At 33.9% G+C, this 15,285-nt stretch overlaps 1 pseudogene; it reads left to right on the top strand.

The window, feature by feature from the left end:
* The first annotated feature begins 9,178 nt into the window (after positions 1-9,178).
* Positions 9,179-9,297, top strand: LOC111742198 (annotated as a pseudogene).
* Positions 9,298-15,285: the final 5,988 nt, after the last annotated feature.

Genomic DNA, 15,285 nt, shown 5'->3' with positions numbered 1-15,285 from the left:
GGAAACTGAGCATTGGATTACTGCTTGCTGTGATGGGATCTTTTAAGATTGTATTTCTTAATAAGCTCTCCAATTTGGTAAAGACTTACCCAGTTTGCTTTATTAATGAAAGATGTCATTCTGATTTCCCCACAATTAAGTCTACCCTTTCATTTATTATTCCTTTCTTATTTTATTTAAATACTATGGATAGAGTGCCTGCTATGTGCTAGTAACTATTCAGGATATAGCACCAAACATAACTGAAAAGTTTCTTCCCTCATGGAGCTTACATTCTAATGTTACAGTATAAAATAAACAAATGAATACATATGCATTTATTTAGTAATAGCAGGTAGCAATAAGTGATGTAAAGAAAAATGAAGCAGGGATGAGGAGGGATGTGTTGACTAGGGAAGGCGTCTTCAAGGACCTGACACTTGGCCATAGAACTAAATGAATTGAGGAAGTCAGCTTAATGAATATCCAAGGAAAAAGATATTCTATCCTACAGGGAAGAGCTAAAGCAAACATACCTGCTGTTTTCACAGAACATTGAGTTTAGTATATCTAGGAAAGTAATTGATCCTGATTTTCTTGTTTTAGAAATTCAAACTAACCTCTAAGGACACAAAGAGAAAATACAGGCACAATAATAGCATGTTTTCCACACAATAAAGAATTATTCATGGATCCCATTATTCTTTGCCAAAATGAGCTATATACAACTCAAATAAGACAGGGCATACCTGAAATGATGTACGCATATGTGTTTGTAGCTAACTAATTAAGTAAGCCTCATTGATCTAAAATATTCATTATATCATATCTTCTGTTAATGTAAAAAAGCTATGATGTCCTAAGGCATCATAAAAATATTTGTGGTTATTAAAAGTGTTATGATTATAAAACTATTTGCAGTTATTAAATTTTTTAAATTTTCTATAAATATTAATTGAGTTTATAATAGATTGAAAATTTATTAAACTGTTAGGCTGATTATTTTACATTCTCTGTCAGAGAATGTGAATATAGTAGCAACAGAGATAAAAGTGGTTTATAGATATAGGATTCCCCTGCTTTCTGAAAGTAAAGCTCTGCTGTGAAAACTTTCAGACACCAAAATAGCATAAAGATGCAATTACCTCAAGGCACATCCTGCTATTTTCTCTTTTTGCTTCTTTTTTGTAATTGCAAAAATCCTCTTTAGATTTCATCCACTTAGTAAAAGCAGATACTAATGTAGGTCTATCATAAAAGCTAAGTGGCATAAAGTGAACTGTCAAAAAGCAGAGGATACCTACAATAGAAAAGGTAAATGTATAATACACATAGTTATATTTCCTCCTTGCAACGGTGATAGTTTAGATGGTCCTCTATTCAGGTGTTTCTATTCAAGTGAGATTTTATGGTTCAACAAATATCCATTGTGTACCTACTGTGTGTCATGTGCTATTCTAGATTCTGAGGACACATCAGGAAACAAAACACAGGAAAAGCTTTGCCCTCTTGGAATGAATTCTCTGGTCTGTACTTTTAGGTCTGTACCAGATTTTAGGTGTAATGAAAATTTCTTTTCAAAGTAGTAAAAAAAAAAATTGAAAATTTACTGAGTGCCAATGTGGGCACAGGAATTAAAACAGCCACCAAAAAGTTCCATTTAAAAGATTTGTGCTTTTTACATTTTTATATACTAGTAATATAAAATACAATTTTCGTAAAATGGCATACAGTTTTATTGAAATACCATTTTAATACCATTTTTAATAAAAGAAAATATTCTAAGAAATAGATCCATTCTTCATTTTAAAGAATGTTTAGTTTATGGTGCCTAAAACATCCTAGCAAGTTTCACGTTAAGTATTGCCTTTAGTTTGCAGTATTTTTCAGAAGCAAATGTTTCTGACTGATAATATAGCAATTCTGCATTAGTTTTTCCAAAGATCACTCAAGTTCACATCAATTTGTTTACTCTTTTTCATTCTCTATGAGGTAGCATTAGAAAGAACTTTGTCAAGTGAGCTAAAACTAGACCATAGGTTTCCTGTGACTTTAGTAAATCCACTGGGAAATTGCAAACAATATAAAAAAGTGAACCAATGAAAACAGTGATGCAATTGAATGGAAAGAAATTGGTATTTTCTCAAAGAATTAAAAGAACATATTTTTCATGTTACAGAGATAATGCTATGCTAGCATCCTCTTGATCTTGTCTATCCAAATTTGTGTATTAAGAAAATGTTGTTAGTATGATACTGGCATAAAAACAGACATATAGATAAATGGAACAGAATAGAAAGCCCAGAAATAAACCCATGCCTATGTGGTCAATTAATTTACAAATAAGGAACCAAGACTCTACAATGGGGAAAAACAGTCTCTTCAATAAATGATGTTGGGAAAACTGGACAGCCACATACAGAAGAATGGCTAGACTACTAGCTTACACCACACACAAATATGAACTCAAAATGGTTTGAAGACTTGAATGTAAGACCTGAAACCATAAAACTCATAAAATATAGGCAATAAGTTCCTTGACATCAGTCTTGGAGATAATTTTTTTGAATATGACTTCAAAAGCAAAGGAAACAGAAGCAAATATAATTAAGTGGGATTGTATCAAATGAAAAATCTTCACAGCAAAGGAAACCAACAAAATAAAAGGACAGAACAACACAGATGTCTGATAATATAAGGAGGGGCAAAGTAGGGAATCAGACTGGACCCACATCCGCGAGTTGGCAGGGAAACACCGGGAGGGAGAGCGAGGCTGAAGAGGCTCCCCTGAAGGAGAGGGGGGTGCTGCCCTCATTTGGGGGCTCCTAGTCCAGGGTCCCAGCCAAGGGAAGAGGAGATTCCAATAACTCTGAGTGTAGAAACCAGAGGGGATTCCGGCAGTCTAGGAGACTAAAACCCTAGACGCCCTTTGAAGGACCTGCACACAGGCTCTCTGACCTACAGACACTCACCCGGGACACCGGTGGCAGGTCAGAGGCTCCCATGGGATTCATTTTGAGAAAGTTTGCATTACCTGGCACCAGAATGAGGGCTGGAAGGGCAGCCACATTGTGTCTTAGTCTGGGCCCCCTACCTGGCAATCTATAGACCTTGCCAGCTTGACTGTGCAGATCCCTCCCAAGGGCCATTAGAAAGCACAGGCCTGAGGAGATCAGGCTGCCCCACCCAACCTGCAGATGCCCTGGGCTTCTGTGGATGGATGGCTGTCATGCTCTGCGCCTATTCAGGGCCAAACTTTCCCAGCTGGTGGCCAGCTCTGTGAGCCCAGCATTCCAAAGATAGGCTCAGGCAAATCATTGCTGCCAACACAAACTTGGGCAGATCTCAGGGATCTGTAGGCCAGTCCCAGACAGCAGCTGGTCTTGCTGTGATCTGGGACTTCTGCAGGAACATGCGAATGATTACCAAAGTTTCAGCAAGGCTGAGGCTGTATTGATCTGACTGCCATTGTACCCACAGATTGCCCCAGGTGGCCCACTGACAGTGAACTGCCACAGCCCTTCCCTCTCTATACAAGAATAGACTCCAAATGAATTAAAGATTTAAATGTAAGACTGGAAACCATAAAACTTCTAGAAGAAAACATAGGCAATAAACTCTCTGATACAACTAACGGTAACTTCTTTTTGGATATATCTCCCCAGGCAAGGGAAACTAAAGAAAAAGTAAACAAATGGGACTACATCAAACTAAAAAGTTTTTGTACAGCAATGAAAACCATCAACAAAACAAAAAGACAACCAACTGATTGGGAGAAGTTATTCACTAATGATACATCTGATAAGAGGTATCAAAATATAGAAAGAATTCATACAACTCAACAACAAAAAAAAATCCATTTTTTTTTTTTTACCTGAACAGATACTTCTCCAAAGAGGAAATACAGATGGCCAATAGACATATGAAAAAGATGCTCAAGGTCATTAATCATCGGAGAAATGTAAATGAAACCACAATGAGATATCATCCCAGACCTGTCAGAATGGTTCTCATCAATAAATCAAAGAATGAGTGTTGGTGAGGATGAGGAGAAAAGGGAACCCTTATACAATGTTAGTGGGATATCAAATTAGTACAGCTGCTATGAAAAACAGTCTAGAGTTTTCTCAAAAAATTTAAGATATGCCTTTTTACCCAGGAATTGCACTTCTGGGTATTTATCTAAAGAAAACCAAAACAATAATTCCTAAAGATCTATGTACCCCTGTGTTCATGGCAGCACAATTTACAATAGCCAAAATATGAAGCAACCTAAATGACCATCAACAGACGATTGGATAAAGAAGTTATGGTTCATATATATATGAAATATGACTCAGCCATTAAAAAAATGAAATCTTACCATTCGCAACAACATGGATGGACCTAGAGGTGGTTATGCTGATTAAAAGAAATCAGACAGAGAAAGATAAATACTGTATGATTTCACTTATATGTGGAATTTAAGGAACAAAAAAAATCTAACTAATCAAAAACAGACTCACAAATATAGAGGAGAATCTAGTGACGGCCAAGGAAAGGGGGTTGAGGGGCTGGGAGAATGGGGTGAAGAGTTAAAGAAGTACAAATTAGTAGTTGATAGATGGTCACAGGGATGGGGAGCACAGCATAGGGAATGCAGTTAACATTAATATATTGACTTAGAAAAGAGGTATGGTAAGAAAAACAATTTAAGAGATAGTATAGGTAAAGAGTTGATCATATTAGTGACTCATAGGAAGAGCTAGATGAGAGAAAGGAGGTATCAAGACAGGTTCCAAGTTTTTAAGAGCTATTTTAGGGGAAAAAAAGTTAAGATGATGAAAACATAAATCCCAGAGATATGAAATTTTAAAAATGGCACAGATTTTGAATAGACTATATATTCACATTGGACGTAGCTAAACATGAACAGAAGGCAGGAGAGAAGGAAAGTGTGGTTAACGGCGTGAAATGCCGCAGAAAAGACAGTGATGAAAGGTTTGAAAGTAGTCGCTGCATTTCCCAAGTAGGACATTTTTGTTGACAGAGAGGAGTTTCAATAGAGTGGTGAAAGAAAATTTATGATCGTAGTGAATTTAACGTAACAATCTGCAAAACGTATGTTGCTTTCTAATGAAAAGGGTTTGATGGTAAGCAGAAAATGTATATTCCAGATATTTTATTTTCATTTAAATATGCTAGTTCTGAAATATATTTACGTTGAACAAAAAAAGACAGTATAAATGTGAAGATAAGGGATAACATTAAATAAGAAAAAAGGCTCTGAAACCAAAAGGAATTATTTCAAATAATAGGGAAATACAGAGGAGAAAGCAACCTCTGTCTGAGAGAGTTATCAAATGCCTCATGGGTAAATGTCCTATGCTATGCATTATGTTTTTAAATGCTTAGTAACTTGTAACACAGTCAAGTATATAAGTGCTTTTTCTTCCTTTTCACATAAAGATGTTTAATATTAGCCAGACAGTTTCTCTCCTCTGTAGTCATTTGCATAGTATATCCATTCTAGTGTATCTGGTGTAAACATATCTATGTATGAAATAATGAGAATGAAAGACTATTAAATGACTTAAAGCTTCTCTGCTTGTAAGTTCTACTCAATAAGCCTTATTTTCTATTTAAAGATCACACTGTCAGTGGTATGTGTATCTATGTCCACTTTGCTCGACCATATTCAAGGTTTACTAATGCCAAAAAAAATGAAAGTGGAAAAATGAAAGTGTACTAAATTAAAGATAAAAGAAAAAGATGAAGTTATCTGTTGGGTAAAATGTGAGGACACTTTTAGACTTTTGTAAAACTAGGCTTTTCTTAGAAATACATTGTAGGCCACTCTAATCTCATTCGTTAAGCTATAGTGCTCAAATAAATAAGAGTAATCAATCCTATGTACCTGGAAGATCTTCAAGAGTATTTTGTTTTTTTTTTTTTTAATCATGTTATCTTCATGACATGTTAATTTATATCATCTGAGAAAAACTACCATAAGCGAGAAAATCAGACAATGCTAGGTTAAACCGATTTCACTATGTTAAAAATTTCAAAGCATTTGTGTTGGCTTTAAAGTACATCTACATATTCTTTGATAACCTCATCAAAAGGAGGAGTCTAACTCTCCTCTCTTAAATATGAGCTGGCCTAAGCAACTGGATTCTAATCATTACTAGGAGGTAGAAGTGACAATGCATCATGTCTGCTAGGTCATAAAACATGTCGCTTCTACTGGCTCTATTTCTACTCTTAAGACAGTCATCCTCGAAATATAGTCACCATGCTATACAGAAGCCAAGCAGCCACATGAGAAGTCCATGTGTTGGTGTCTCTGCAACAGCTCCAGCTGACAACCAGATGTACTACAGGATATATAATCAAATTAGAGTAAAAGTAATTCTAGCCTTCGACCTTGCCGAGACCCAGATGATGCCCAGAGAGCTGTCCCTATGAAATCCTATATTGCAGATTCACAGACAAAATCAGTTTGTCATAGTTTTAAGCAATGAATTTTAAAGCGGTTATCACTCAGTGATAGATACTAGAATGGCCTTTCATTAGCTAATGGTACAATGAACTTCATGAGAGAAATAAACTATATATTGTTTTCTGAAATTAATTTTTCATAGATCCTTTGTAAGTATTCACACAGGAGTAGTGGACATAGGATCCACTTTGGGGGATATTTAAATCAGCCTTTGCTTTTCTCTGAAATTTTTGGGATCATCTTTTTTTAATTTTTTAAATTCTTGTTTAGTCTTATTTGGGGTATATATCTTAATATGTCTGATTTTTCTTCTATGGTTGTCAAGAAAAGACAGAAGTATTGCATCCTTCTAAGAGGTTATCAATTAAAATTTTTTTATTATTATTATTTTGCTTCAGAATTAAATATGGAGGAGTTGCCTAACTTATTTTGATTTCTGAGAGAAGAATTTGTGTGGAAAATAATCCGAGAATTTCTTCCACACTACATTTTAAGCAAACAAATATTTAATAGAGATTACTATTTGAAGTACCTCCACTAAAATTGTTTTCTATCAAAAACCATCTTTTTCCATCTATATAAAAGCAAGTAGTACATTCCCTTATTGATATCAGTCTTATTCTCCCTTATTAGCAAGTTTCTACCCTCACATTTATATATTTCCATTCAAGAACTACATTTCCCTTTGCTCTTAAGAAGTATATTTCTTTTGAATGACCCATTGTCATTTTCCAATTTTGATTTCTACTTCACAAAGTCACAGTGATAACAAGATTAAACTGTCCTGTTTTAGAGTCTCAATTTAAGTTTACTTATTTCCCATCTTTGGTGTGTTCGTTTATAGATGCTGAATCCATAAATATACTGAAATGAGAAGTATTTTCAGCCATGGACCTACAATCCAATTTCAACTCACAGATGATGCTTTCAAACACAGTTACCTCCTTATAGATTTTATTTTCTCTTCTGTAGTCTCAGAGCTTTAAGATAATCTGTTGTGAAGTTGATATAAAGTTTTATTTGATTTATTGAGTTTCTGGATTTAAGACTCAGAGTACTGAAAAAAAACCCACTATTTATTGGTTATATTTTTCTTTCTTTACATGTTCACCTCCCTATCTGTAGTCAAAATTATAATTACATAATTTTAACAGTTTTTATATCTTTGCAAATTCTTTAGTAGATGCATATGTAATCCCTCAAAGATTATCAAACGTAGACAAAACAATACTGGATTAATAACAGGGACACCCCTTATCTCCATGTTGTTATTTTTGTAGAGCATCTAGGAATAAAACAAGAAAACAACATAGCCTAAAGAAATCTAGAACTAATTTTGTTAAAATCAAATTAAATTTTATAATTCAATAAATAATTAGCTGAATGAATGGGAGAAAGGACAAATACAAAGACTATAAAACCTGTATAGTATCCCAAAATAATAATACAATATTTTTGTCAGCTCTTAAAGAATCTGTTTTTCCAGAAGTCATTCTGAATATAAGAAAATTAATTCAAGAAATATTTATTGGGTATCTAGTCTAACAGTTTTGACAAAGGAAGTAGGACAGTGAGTACAAAAAAGCCTTGCCATTGTTAGGATACATTCTACTAAGGGATATAGAGTTTACATGTATTTATAAGGAAACAAATAAAATTTTCAGGAAGTACTAAGTGCTAAGAGAAAAAAATAAGAAAGGTAAAGAATTAGCAAATATTCAGGACCTAGGTAAACAGCTGTACATGGGATAGTGGAAGACATGGAACAGTTAGATGATAAATAAAGCCTATGCTTTAAAAAATGATAAACTTACATTAGAAAAATGTATGAAACCAAGCCATGCAAAGACCTGGGAGAATGGCATTCTAGACAAAGGGAAAGGCTTTTGGAAAGCCTCAGATATGAGTGGGATCTTGAATGCTAAAGAGACAGGAGAAGAGCTAGTCTTGCCTGCTAAGTAGAAGCCAGGAAAACACCTAAAACACAGCATGAAATTGCACACAGAGCCTGGAGTCAGAAGGCCTTGATTAAATCTTGGCTCCACTGTTGCATGACACTAGGCAACTTGTTTAATCCCTCTAAGCTCAGTGCTTTAACCTGTCAACTGGAACTAAGCACACAAGCCTCATAGAATCATTGAGAGTGTTGAATGACTAATACACAGAAAGTCCTCAGAACAGACTAGGTGTTCTGGAAGTATCCTCCACTGGTGCACCGGTGGTAGATGCGGTCACAGCGTTAGGCAGGACCAGATTACATCTCACCTTTTGGGACATATAAAAACTTTGGATTTTTTTCCAAGTGTCATGAAAACATTAGAAAATTCCAAGTAGATAACAAATATAAACTTATTTATAATTTTGTAAAAACCAAAATTTGTGAAGTGTGGGTTTGGAGCATGAATGGAAGAGGGCCAATTAGACATCCAATGATTTCAGTTAGAAAGAGAAATTAAAAGACTCTTTTGGTTTTGGTTTTATTGACCACAAATTGCCTCCAGGCCACAATAATATCTGTTGGACATGGGACCAAATGTTATGGGACATTGGAAAATCACCAATCTTTAAAGTATAAGAAAGACATTTTGATTTTACTCCTACATCTGCTATCAGTACATTGTATTGGGTCATTTGATATTTCTAACATTTTTACATAAAATAACTAAACTAGATGATAATGGAGATTACTTCTGGTTCTAAAAGTCTGCGATAAGTTTTGTCTATGGCCATGCTACCCTGAACAAGCCCGATCCCATCTGATCTTGGAAGCTAAGCAGGGTCAGGCCTGGTTAGTACTTGGATGAGAGACTACCTAGGAAGACCAGGTGCTGTAGGTGTAAAAATATTAAAAAATTAAAAAATAAAGGATTGTAAACTGACGAGGTCCTTGCAATCTATAAGGTCAACCAATGGCTGCCTCGCCTGAATGAATGAATGAATGAATGAATGAATAAATAAATAATAAAATAAAAGTCTACGATGTTTTATATGGAGATTTAAAAATATATTTTAATATGAGCATGAGGTCTATAGTCAATATTATTATAATGGCTGTGTGTAGTGCCAGATGGGTGCTGGAGTAATTGGGGGATCACTTTATGGATTGTATAAACGTCTAAAAATATATTTTGATATGAAAATACAAATGAATTGTTACATATCATATCAAAAAAATCTTTTAAATTGTTGGTTCACTTAAATTATCTCTTAAATTGTTTAAGTTTGAAATACATTTTTATGTCAAATATTTGTTTTTAATAACCTAATAAATCATTAGTGTTTAATAAGGCATGCATAATTCCTTAACCGTAGGATCATGGATTAGAATGAAATACCAAAAAATTTCCAAAATTTGCATTTAATGAATTGCTTATTTTCAAAACTGTACGTGATTATGTCTAAAAATGTTTTTAGAATAAAAGCATCTCAAGATTACATAATGTCAGTTTAAATTAATTCCTGTAGACCACAGTCCCTCACTAGCATTTAGTCTATCACTGCTTCTCCTGTCAGCTATTATACAACCTGCTTTCTTCTCCATTTATGTCCCCATCTCTTGCATCTATCCATATCCATCTATAGCCAACAACCCACCTTTCTATGTCAATTTCCTCTTGCTTTTCCTTAAGGCATCTCATGTTGTCCGTTGAGCAATAGGGCATTTTAGAGAAATAAATGAGCACTGCAAACTTCATAACAGAAATAATTTAAGAACCTCTATGTCTTAGAGTTGCCATTTCTTCTGAGACTTTAAATTCCCTGGTTATTTTGATTAAACCTCAATATTAAGAATATTTTCCACAAAAATATAGCCTTTTTTATTTGCTGTATGTTTCAACTTTTTTTTTAACCAAATGATAGCATTAAAAATTGTATCTAAAGCTTTTAGTGCTGGACACTATTTAAAATATGGACATTTAAAACAGGAAAACTAATTAGGCTAAATTAATCTGTATAATAGTTACTTAAGAGTAATTTGCCTACAGTTCTACATAAAATACAGAATTCATCTTCAAATACAGAATGCATATTGATGGGTGTTAGGAAGTAAACAATGGTTAGCTTTATCTTAATCCAATGTATATTTTACTTCTATCCTCTTTTATCATTTTTATTACCTCATAAAGAATAATGTTAATTAAATAGATAGTTTTTATTATCAGGTACATTTTTAGGTGAGTATAATCTTTTGATAATATATTTAACCAAAAATATTCTTGGAGAAAACATGAGATACTATTAACACTTAAAAAGAACTGTGAAATAACGTTTTTGAGAAAGGAAAGAGATAGTTTAATTTCAAGAGCATAGTCCCGAAACTTTCTATTAGAATATTTTTGATAACAAAAAATAGAAACAATAATCCATTTTTGAAATGCTCCTGAACTAAAATAATACCAGGACTATAATACTCTATAGAATATTTGAATTTCTATGTTCTTTTAAATATCAATATATTTTTTAAAAAATGGTATCTATTGTCATATTATCTTAAATATGATAAGGCAATTTTAGTCCTTACCAGAATAGAATACTTCTATGTATATTACCATTAGCTTATATTAATGGGATATAACTACCCTCCCACTTTCACATATATTCTTTCTCTGTTAAATAAGACTATGATAAAATCAGGTGATTTTTTTTGTAAGTGCTGAAACAAAGGCATCCAGTTTTTCTTTGTTTCAGTGATATGAGGGGATGGGAAAATAGCAGAGGGAGGTTGGCTGAGCTTTAACGTTTGTTAAAATTTACAAACATATATAGACCCAGTTTTTATCTAGAAAAGTTGTAAAATATTCTCCCCTTAATATTGAAAAACTGGCTCTAGACGTCTACTAATTTTAGAAGGGAAAAACAGTTAAGATTACATGTTTGAGACTTTTTTTTTTACCTAATTTCTATTATTGTCCAAAACAGAAATCATATGACAACAAAATATCCAAAAATAATAAACTTCAAGTTGATTTTTAATTTTACCTTTTAATGAAATTCTCTGAGGAGAGTATAAATGATAAAAGGTCTTGAACATGTGTTCATATAGGGACAAAGACCCGTGGATTCATTTAGGGAAAAGAAACAGGAAAGAATTTATTTTTAAATTAATGTTTTATAAGTAGCCACCTTTGATTGGGTAAAAATTACTAAAACATTTAGAGCACAAAGTTATGGTAAGGTCTAAGTTTCAGAGTGTATTCTAAAATGAAATAGGGAAAAAAATATTGTGTTATTCTTCAATTTCTGTTGTTCTTCATTAGTGCAAAACTGTTCAATGCAAAGAGTTTTATCACATTATCTAAGGTGCTAAGCCTTCTTATAGACTAGAAGACTTAGAAAAACATGTATAAAAATCTTGTTCAACTCAGTACTGTCAAAGCAAAACTGTCATCAGACAGTTAAACAGGCAAGAAAGACTTCATTCAAGGCTATTGCAGTAGGTGAAAGAAGGCAGACTCAGTCTAAGCTGAACTCCAGTGAAATAAATGGCAGGAGAGGTTTAAGAGCTGGAGTAGGAGGAATCTAGGTCATTTGTGTTTCCTAAATGGCCTAACCCAAAGGAAAATGAAACTGTCTCATCTTCTTGACAGGAGGCAGTTTTACAACCTGGAGCAAAAAGCCCAGAAAACTGAGGCTCTTACCAAGCACAGAGCCCCGGGGTGCTATCTTCCTTGATAATTACATTTCAGAGCAAAGGCTCTCAGGTCCTTGAGAAAGACAACCTTGGGTTGTAAAACTGGCAAGAGACTTTTCAAAAAAGATTGACATCTCAAAAGGACAGAGAAAGAACTAAAAATTTTTCTAAGTTAAACGCTCTAAGAAAAAGGAGGTCAGGGGCTGGAGTTAGAAAGGAGCCTGTCTAAAGTTTAGTTGAGGCAAATGTTTAGATGATCTTGGTTAGCGCATGCGTGCACACACACGCACACACACACGCACACACATACACATTCTCATGTACTAGCAAGATAATAACCATGATAATAAGAGATGGGTACTATAGGTTTATTGTCTCATTTAATAACTTGATTTTATCTTCAAATCAACCCTATATTCCCTTTCTTATCATTATCCCAATTTTGAATTAAGAAACCTGAAGCTCAGATACTTTAACTTCCAGAAAAGTGTTAAACATAAATTCGAACACATATAGCTTGAGTTCAGATCCCAAGCTCTTAAAAAGTCGGTGCTAGACAAAATGCTTTTAATTCAAGGTTGTTGTTAGTTCCTCTTGTACGCCTCTGAAGGCTGCTGGGCCCCTTTCTTTAGGTGATGAAAGTCATAGAACTAAATTCTGGCTACTTCTACTCAGTCTAGCATTTTGACAGCTCTGTTCAAAAAGATGGCAGTAAGAGAGGCTTTCCTCCTCTTCCTGCGGAAGCTAGAGTGCATTTATTCCTACTCACAAGGAGATATTCTTACCACTCTGTCTCTCCTTATTCCTGCATGTGGTCTGAGATGTGTCTTGAAAGAGAAAATAGTACTTTCCTTCCTTTCCCTTTAGAGGCATGAGTCTGCAGTGTGAGCACAGGAGCACAGGTCTGAAGTGAAAGGACCATATATTATGAATCTTGCTGAGTTGACAGGATTAACCAGGAGATAGGTAAATGAGCCAAGAGTAATTTTTAATCTTAGCATCTACATTGGACATATCCAAAAGCCCTCCGTAAAGTCCTCTGTGCTAAGGTTAACATGTTACTTATGGCATTAAGTCATATTCTTTCTTTACTAAAATTTCGAAGGTGAAAATCATTTCCAGCCCTCCTCCCTAAAACCCAAGAGCCCCATTTTAGTTTAGCCAAATGTATTTCCATTCAAAAGAAAAAAAAAGTGTAGTTCTTTTAGTCGTACCCAGGGTAAAATGAAGAAGGGAGTCAGGTTTGGGTTGGAGAAATGTACAGGAACTAAAATAGGGAGTTTGCCCTTCAATTCACCCAAGAGCCTTTCCTTTGCTCTACTCTGCATTAGAGGGAAATGACAACTCCAACTATGATTGCAACAGTTTTATTCCAACTTATTCCAGCTAAGTTCAGCCAATTAAAGCCACTGGTGAAAGAATAGAGGATGGGAAATTTATTTTTCACAGTTCTGGAGACTGAATATTCATGACCAGAGTCAGATGAGGGCTTTCCCTGATGGTTCATAGCTGGCATCTTTTTTCTGTGCCCTGACATGGTAGAAGGGGACTCTGGAGCATCTTTTATTGGGGCACTAATCCGTTTATAAGAGCTCTGCCCTTTTGCCTTATTCCTTTCTTATTCCCTTGGTTTTTGGGGGTTAGTATTCACCATATGAATTTGTTGGGGTGGGGAGGAGTACGCAGTCAGATAATAGCAGAAGTCTTTCTCTCCTTTGAGTCCCTTAGGTAGGCTGCCTATGGCTGCATCTCCTCTATAGACTGAAGATAGCAGGTTGAGGAAGAATACACTCATTTATATGAGATTCAAAAGAAACCAGTATCAAATACAAATAAATATAATACAGAAGCAATGAAGAGAGAATGGGAAAAACAAGCAGCAGAAGAACATTCATCAGAATTTGTTACTATGGAGCAGATAATATAGTGAAACAATCACTTGTATAAAAATGAGCACAAAGCAGTTATATGTAGACTGTGAGTTCTAAGGGTGACAAGAAAAATTGATGAAATGATAGAGTTCAGAAGCAAAACATGAAAAGTTATACCATGAAAATTGTAGAGAACATATATCTTGAATCTAAAGAACAAAGTATAAACTGTATCCAAGAAAAAGGTAGAGATATAAGAAACTTTATATAGAGTTTTACTAAAATTTCTTGACTTCAAAGAATATTTTGTTTAGCCAAGTAGAAAGAACAAGTAACCTATATGGAAAAAAAAGTTGTTGGCTTGACCTCACACTTCTCCCTAGCAATATTAAATTTTAGAAGTCGTAGTAAGAATCTTTATAAACCTCAAAAAAAGATAGTGATAACCAAGAAATGTATAATCAGCTAGATTGATTTCAGTAGAATGGCACCAGGAAAACATTTTCAAACATCGATTCAAATGAACTCTTCCTAAAGTTACTAGAGGATAAAATTTCGCCCATCAAGAAATGTATGGGTATGTGTATTGCAGAAAGACTAATGCTAAGTATTATGCCATTATAATTAAGGAACAGAACAAAAATATTATGAACTCTACTGAAGTTTTCATGAGATGAATAGTTAAAACTAGAAGAGGAGAGAAGAGGTAGTGTAAGTAGACTAATTTTCTCATCTTTAATCTATGGAAATTAAGAATTATCTAATAATAGAATGTAAATATATTTAAAATGTAACAGTTTAATCAAATTACAGTGATGTTTCCTCAGAATAGGAATAGGAAGCCTCAAATATATAAAGTTGCTTATTTTCCCTATGATTTTTTTTTTTGACTTTACCTTCATTAAAATTTTTGTTTTTTTTTTTAACTTAATGAAACTATCGTGTTCTAAGTTCTTATAAAAAATAAATATGAAAAAATAAATTGAAAAATAAAAATACAAGCATAGGCCTCTATACAAATAAGGATTTTTATATGACAAAACCTGCACTTTTAGAATTTCGGTCAACTACACTTTATTCGATAAATGATGACAGTATATGGATCCATCAAAATAAATTCAGATAGATTAAAAATGACACAATAAAAGTACTTAAACAGACAAGAGAAAATTTGTCTTTTGTTCACTCATTTATATACTCATAGAAGAGTTTTCTAGATATAGCTTAAAACTTAGAAGCCATAAAGAAATAATTTTATATCATAAAATGTAAAATTTGTAGGTGGGAAATCATTATTAACAAACTTAAAAGCATATAGTAAA

The sequence above is a fragment of the Pteropus vampyrus genome, unplaced genomic scaffold (genome assembly GCF_000151845.1).
Source record: "Pteropus vampyrus isolate Shadow unplaced genomic scaffold, Pvam_2.0 Scaffold88, whole genome shotgun sequence".
Classification (NCBI taxonomy): domain Eukaryota; kingdom Metazoa; phylum Chordata; class Mammalia; order Chiroptera; family Pteropodidae; genus Pteropus; species Pteropus vampyrus.
Note: the sequence above shows the minus strand (reverse complement) of the source record. Positions and strands in the feature narration are given on the sequence as shown.